This window comes from Nansenia antarctica (assembly GCF_963989245.1).
Source record: "Nansenia antarctica genome assembly, chromosome: 4".
NCBI lineage: Eukaryota > Metazoa > Chordata > Actinopteri > Argentiniformes > Microstomatidae > Nansenia > Nansenia antarctica.
In genome coordinates this window covers 17,782,457-17,789,956 of record NC_137689.1, presented here as the reverse complement: position 1 = coordinate 17,789,956, position 7,500 = coordinate 17,782,457, and the positions used below count along the sequence as shown (strand labels likewise).

The window sequence follows — 7,500 nt, the reverse complement described above, 5'->3', positions numbered from 1 at the left end:
TGTGTTATAATGTGTTTTCGTGTGACTTAAAGTTAGAGTGTAGGAGGTGTAGGACCTTGAATTGTATGTGGGGTTGTACATTGACCACAACCAAGGTTAGACCAGGTCTTAAGGGTGTGTGTGTGTATATATGTATGTTGGTGGTTCTGTGTCTGTGGATAAGAGAGTGCAAGGCCTATTTAGGGTGTGTCTGTGTCTGTCTATGTGTGTATATATATGTGTGTGTGTGTGTGTGTGTGTGTGTGTGTGTGTGTGTGTGTGTGTGTGGGGATAAGAGGGTGTGTGTGAAGTGGTGACCAACCTTACGTCAGCAGGGTGTGGTGAGATAAGACCCAGCAACCTCTCTCCTGCTGTGCCAACCATAAGGGAGACACTCCCAGGCGTTCCCCTGTGTGTGTGTGTGTGTGTGTGTGTGTGTGTGTGTGTGTGTGTGTGTGTGTGTGTACAGACACCTCCTGTTTGTGAACAAGACTCCTTAAGACAGAAAACAATACATAGTGTTTTGTTTTGGTATCTGAGTGACAAAGTGAATAATACTAAAGTGACGTTGCAATCCTGGAAGGAGTGTTTGGAGTTATTGTGTGTCGGTGTCTGTGTCTGTGTGTGTCTGTGTGTGTCTGTCTGTCTGTCTGTCTGTCTGTCTGTCTCTCTCTCTCTCTCTCTCTCTCTCTCTCACACACACACTCCTCCTAACTTGCTACTATCACACTCTTTCTTTCTCTCTGTCTCTTTCTCCCTACATGATATCGCTCCTTCTCATTCGTCACAGACAAAAGCACAGCACCAGGTCAGACAGTCTGACGTTGCCTCATGATCCATGTTGACCCCTGTCAGAGAACCCTGTTCTGTTCATCGGCTCCTCTAGCCCCTTTGCTCCACCCCTTCCTGTTACGGCAGGATGGTCGTCAGCTGTGTTTGAGTGGGTCTGTCTGCCAGCTCTGCCACAGGAGACCCAGGCACTGAGGGGTGTGTGTGTGTGTGTGTGTGTGTGTGTGTGTGTGTGTGAGTGTGAGAACACTCTGAGTCTGAAACATACTCTACCCAGCTCTAACCCCCAACTCCTATAGCCCCAGCCTCTCTCTCCCCCGCCTCTCTCTCCAGCCCCAGCCTCTCTCTCCAGGCCCCAGCCTCTCTCTCCAGGCCCCAGCCTCTCTCTCTCCAGCCTCTCTCTCCCCAGCCTCTCTCTCTCCAGCCTCTCTCTCCCCAGCCTCTCTCTCTCCAGCCTCTCTCTCTCCAGCCTCTCTCTCTCCAGGCCCCAGCCTCTCTCTCCAGGCCCCACTCCTAGCATCCCGGCCTCAGCCCGAAGTTTCTGAATCCAGTCCCACCTCAAGTGTTTGTCCTTAGCCCCCAGTCCCAGCCCTATCCACAAGTTCCAGCCCCCAGCTTCGGGCCCCTTCTCCAGCTCCAGTCTTATCCCTACCCCAGCTGTATCCCCCCAGCAGCAACACCAGTTCCAGGCCGCAGCTCTGACTCCAGCCACAGCCCCCCCCCCCCCCCCCCCCCCCAGCCTCAACCACAACCTCAGCTCCATCCCAAACCCCAGCTCCAAGCCCCCTCTCTCCAACCCCAGCTCCAAGCCCCCCCCTCTCTCCAGCCCCAGCTCCAAGGGGCCCCTCAAGGGGCTGAGGAGAGACTAGGTAGGGATCACCCAGGCTCGGGGAGAGAGCCCAGAGGCCGGGCCTGGCAGGGTCTGTCGCTTTAAGAGCCTGTGGACTGATCCACATCCGAGAGAGAGGGGGGGGGGGGAGAAGAGGGAGAGAAGGGAGGGACAGAGAGAGGAAGAAGGAGACAGGGTGGGACAGAGAGAGCAAGGGGGAGAGAGAGAGCGGGGGGGGGGGGGGGCGGGGGGAGAGAGCAGGGGCGGGAGAGGAGAATACACATGTAAGGTCCCAGCTGTGGTGAGTTGGCTTGGGGGCATGTGGGGGGATGGGGTGAGCAGAGAGAGAGAGGGGGGGGGGGTGAGAGAGAAAGGGAGAGAGAGGTTAGTGACACACAGTGGAGGAGGGAGTGACGCAGTAGTGCTTCCTCTCTCCTGTTTCCTCGTTCGTTCTGTCTCTCCCCCTTGCTCTCCTTCCTGCTGCCCTGACAGTGTAGTTGGTTTCTCTCTCTCCCTCCCTCTCTCCCTCCCTCTCTCTCTCTCTCTCTCTGCCAGTGCGGTGGGCCATATGCTGGACAGAGGGGCACACAGAGATGGCGTTGGTCGGTACAGAACGCCGTGTGCCCCAGGGCACGGCAACACGCATCAGGGAGAAGCTGCTCTTACGCCACATTCACAGCCCTGACATATTTAAAACTGCACACAGGCACGCACACACACACACACACACACACACACACACACACTGGTGCCCTATGCATGCACACAAAGCCATACCCACATTACAAACACACCGAAACACACTCATGCATTGCAGTGTATGCTGGTTGTGTGGTTTGAGCGTGTGGGTGTGCAGGGAGGTATATAGTGTCTCTGTAGGAGGAGGAGAGGTGTAGTGTCTCTATAGGAGGAGAGGAGGTGTAGTGTATTATGGTCTGTCCATTACAATAATGGGGACAGGAGCCCCTGGGGGGGTCATTCACTCATGACATTCAAAACAAACCTGCACACACGCGCGCACGTGACTCAGAGTTCAGATGATCTGATGTGATTGTGTGTGTGCGTGTGTGGGCGTGTGTCTGTTGTGTGTCTGTTGTGTCTGTTGTGTCTGTTGTGTGTGTGTGTGTGTGTGTGTTTGTTGTTTATGCGTCTCCTCTGTCCTCTCCGGTCACACACACACACACACCCCTCCCCCCTTGGCACATAGCAGAGAGGGGGAGCTTTGTTGCCTCCCCCTCCCCCCTCCCCTCCTCTCCCCACGTCAAGCCTCCTGTCACTCAGTGGTTGAACACCTCGTCCCAGCCCCGCCCCCGCCCTTACCCCACGCCCTCAGAGAGAGAGAGAGAGAGAGAGAGGGAGAGAGAGAGGGAGAGGGAGAGGAAGAGGGAGGGAGGGAGGGAGGGAGGGAGAGGGAGAGAGAGGGGAGTTCATAGGTGCTAGTATGCACTATGGAATTTGGGCAAAGGTTTGACTTGTGTACTCAAGGGTAGTGGGGGTAGTAGGGGGGGGGGGACAGGAGGTGTGTGTGCGTGTGTGTGTGTGTGTGTGTGTGTGGTAGGGGTTAGGGGGTTTAGGCTCAACTCTTCACTGTGAGAGCAGTTCAATCTGGTCTCCTCACAGCAGTAGGAGACCCTAGCAAACCCCCCCCCCTCCTCACAGCCCCGCCCCCCACTTCACCCACCCACACCCCCACCCACACACACAGCCCTGTCCCAGTCATATTGGCGTCTGCCCCTCGGCCCCCCTCCCTCGGTGGGGGTCCTCCCTGTCCGGGGCCCAGGCGGGGTGAGTGTGAGAGTGGACTCCAGCCCCAAAGCTCCAGTTACACGATTGTGCAACGGGCCGCGGTCAACCTCGCTGATCCCCTCTCCCCTCTCCTCTCTTCTCCTGTCCTCCCCTCCTCCCTTTTCCTCTCTTCTCCTGTCCTCTCCTCTCCCCTCCCATCTCCTCTCTTCTCCTGTCCTCTTCGCCTGTCCTCTCCTCTCTTCTCCTGTCCTGTCCTGTCCTCTCCTCTCTCCTCCTCCCCTCCCCTCCTCCCCTCTCCTCCTCCTGTCCTCCCCTCCTGTCCTCCCCTCTCCACCTCCTGTCCTCCTCTCCTTTCCTCTCCTCCTGTCCTCCCCTCTCCTCCTCCTGTCCTCCTCTCCCTCCCCCCTCTCCTGTCCTCCTCCCCTCCCCTCTCCTCTCTTCTCCTGTCCTCCCCTCCCCTCCCCTCCCCTCTCCTCTCTTCTCCTGTCCTCCCCTCCCCTCCCCCTCTCCTCTCCTGTCCTCTCCTCATCCTCCCCTCCTCCTCTCCCTCCCATGCAGCCAGACTCTGTGAGCCTCTCTGCAGAGTTTAACCAAACAGCCACTGAGCCGTTGGGCTTTGCTACTCTGGGCTGCTCTCCTGCAGGCCCTCCCTCTCCCTCTGTGGGCCGACCCTGTTCCCCATGTCCCGGGTAACCCTCTCTGTCTGGCAGCCGTCCATACCTATAGGCTGCTGCTCTGTACTGGAATAGTCAAGTCTTTTTCGATTCAGGAGAAGAAAAGAGGCGTTGTGAGGAAACGCGCCAGCCTCAAACAAGACCTTACCGCCTTTGTGTCGATGGCGAGGAGGGGGGAAAGAACGAGGCAGTTCCTCATTCCGTTCCGTGCGTTACAATGAGCCGGTCCTTTCCGAATGTCTGCCTCCACCCAGCCTCTCCCAGTGGAATGTAGCAGTAGCTACGCGTGCTTGTGGTCTGACAGCGACGACGTGACACCCGGTCCACTCCCGGGTGTCGCTGTCAACCGTTTCTGTGTAATGTTTATGTTTACATTAGTTAGTTCAACACGACGCCGCTCGACGATTTATCAAACGACAGCTACTGGACAGACCAGACCCTAGGCCCTTTTTGGCCGATGCCAGAGTCCTCAGTATTCATTCACAGGACAGGCTAGGAGGCGTCCTCCTCGTTAAGGCCGTCGAGCAGAGCAGAACACACTCGGGGTCACAGGTCACAGGTCAAAGGTGAGAAAGGCAGGGCCACAGCCACCGCTGAGGACTAGGGTTGAAACAGGAGGGGGGCGAGTCCAGGTGTGTGTGTGTGTGTGTGTGTGTGTGTGTGTGTGTATGTGTGTATGTGTGTGTGTGTGTATGTGTGTGTGTGTGTGTGTGTGTGTGTGTCAGCTGAAAACGCGTCATAGCATATGTCTATATGAATGTGTGGTTGCGGTGTATGTGTTCTCATATGTGTGCACTCTGTGTCATCCCATATGTGTGTGTGTGTGTACATGCCATGTGACTACACGTCTCCGTTGTGTCGTCCTCTCGTCCGTCACCTCCCGGCTGTGACATTCTATTTGCGGCGGTGTTGTCATCATCATCCGTGAGGCGGAGGAGAAGCGTCACCGTCCATATGAAGCAACACGGGAGTCACGCAAGGACACAAGTCTGCTCAACGTGTCTATTGCATACCGACCATATGACCCGCCGACATACTGTCACTGAGTAAAACGTACGCAGTTAGTAAAGCAACGTAAAAGTCAAACACGCGACTGTAGCTTTGCCCTGTTGTTCACGGCCCCTTACCTGCTCCGTTGAACGGTGGGGCTAAACATCGGAAAGGACTTCCTGAATAGTGTGCTAATGTGTTCATACAACATGGAACGGCAAATCTATTAGGACATCCTGACAGGTTAATACGTACTCGATTTCGTCGAGTTTCGCGTAGTGTCAAAGTTTCAACGCTCGCAGGCTGAAAACGCAGTAGGTGCATTCAGACATGGCCTGTGTGACTGTGCTGTGAAGTGTGTGTGTGTGTGTGTGTGGGGGGGGGGGAGCAGGGTCGAGGACTCATTGAGAGGATGGGATGGGACATTAGAGTGGATGCACAGTCTGTGTGTGTGTGTGTGTTTATGTGTTTATGTTTATGTGTCTCCTCTGTCCTGCGCGCGTCTGTGCATTTGTGCGTGCATGGGTTTGTGTGTGTGTGTGTGTGTGTGTTGTCCTAGACAGCCACACTCTGCCCACGCTCTCGCGGGGTGGGGACACACAGCCACAGAGCTAGGGGGGTTTGGGAGCAGGACGGACCACAGCAGAGGAGAGCAGTGACCCAGATAGTCACTCTCTTCCCCTCCCTCCCTCTGTCCCTCTCTCTCTCTCTCTCTTTTTCTCTCTCTCTCTCTCTCTCTCTCTCTCTCTCTCTCTCTCTCTCTCACACACACACACACTCTTTCTCCTCTCTTTTCTCACTTCCTTGCTCATATGAACCTTCTGTCTTTCCTCCCTTCCTGTCCCTTTTTTTTTCTCCCTCCTTACCCTCATCCCTCCCTCCCCCTCCCCCCCTCTGTAACTTCCTGCTGAGGGATGAGGGGCTGGGGGGTCACGCCCACCCCGCCCTCTTTTTTCCCCTGGAACTCCCCACAGTGTGAGGTCCCCAGGGAGAGCAGCTCAACACATCCACACACACACACACACACACGCACACCACACACACGCACACCACACACACACACCACACACACACACACACACACGCACACACACACTCATAGCGCACACCACACACACACACACACACACACACACACACACACACACACACTCATAGCGCTCACACACACACCCTGCCCCTACTAAGCCCCTTGCCCCCTCAGTCAGCCGCAGATCTCCTCTCTTAAGAGTGCTGGGTGAGCACAGGAAGTAGGGGAGATAGAGAGGGGAGGGAGGGAAGGGGAGAGCCATCCATATAGCCATCCTGAGGCTAGCCGTGCTGCCTCCTTATCTAGTCTGTGGCTAGCTAGGCTAGGGAGAGGTGTCGCAATTGAGCTGAGTGCTTACCTTTGTTTGTGAGTATAGAGGGGTCTCTGTCCCTCCACAATGCTGTTGGGAGAGGACTGTGTGTGTGTGTGTGTGTGTGTGTGTGTGTGTGTGTGTGTGAGTGTGTGTGTGTGTGTGTCCACTGGGGGAGGGGTAGGGAGTGCAGCCACACCCAGGCTGATTGGGGGGGGCCACACCTCGCTGTGGAATCCACTGCAGCTGGGTCACATGTCCTCCCCTGCCCCCACCCTCCACCCTCCCCCACCCCCACGCCTAAACAGTTCCACATTGCAGCTCTGCTCACCCCCCCCCCCCCCCCTCTCTGCTCAGCTGTATGCTGGCATTCAGTTAAGGAACTGGGCTGAGGCACTGGGTATATATGTGTGTGTGCGTTGTGTGTCTGTGTGTGTGTGTGTGTGTGTGTGTGTGTGTGTGTCTCTCCACTCCCCTCGGCTTCTAGAAAAGGGTGTGACTGTCTGTAACAGAGAAAGAGGGAGGGACACTCCGCTGAGCTACTCCTCCCTGCCTCTCTCTTTCGCTCTCATTCCCTCACTGGTCGCCCATGATTAGCCTTCGTATATCTCTCTCTCTCTCTCCCTCTCTCCTCTCCTCTCCGTTTCACATACGTATCGTGATAGGCTCTAGTGTTCTTATTTATTTATTTATTTACTTTTTATTTTTTAACTTTCACACCTATCTTTATTTTTTTATTTTATTTTTAATGTAGTTGCTTTATTTTTGATTCTGCATTACCCGATTTGAGGAGAGGTAATGCTTGTTCTCTCTCTCTTCTCGTTTCTCTGCTGTCATTCCTCTTTTCATACCTGTCCCCTCTCCTCCCTCCCCTTTCCTTTCCATCACGTCCTCCTCTCTAAAGGAAGTATTTGGTCTTTCTTCCTTTTCCGGGTCCTGTCTTCTTTAGGAACCTTCCCTTTGCCTCTTCTTGTCTGTCCCCCCCTATCCCATCTCACCCTCGCTACTCCCCTCTCTCTGTCCCCCTCTCTCTGTCCCCCTTCTATCCTCCCTCTCTATCCCCCTCTCTCTGTTCCCCTCTATCCCATCTCACCCTCTGTCCCCCCTCTCTCTGTCCCCTTCTATCCCTCCCTCTCTATCCCCCCTCTCTCTG

The 7,500-nt window shown here is 55.4% G+C and overlaps 1 pseudogene across 1 annotated transcript in view; it reads right to left on the bottom strand.

Moving 5' to 3' along the window:
- Window positions 1-5,562: 5,562 nt before the first annotated feature.
- Window positions 5,563-7,500, bottom strand: part of LOC308155766 (EGF-containing fibulin-like extracellular matrix protein 2) — a 4,334-nt pseudogene continuing 2,396 nt past the window's right edge. Inside the window, exon 7 of the transcript in view lies at window positions 5,563-5,618. The product of the transcript in view is annotated as an EGF-containing fibulin-like extracellular matrix protein 2 (transcript). The remainder of the gene's footprint in view (window positions 5,619-7,500) is intronic.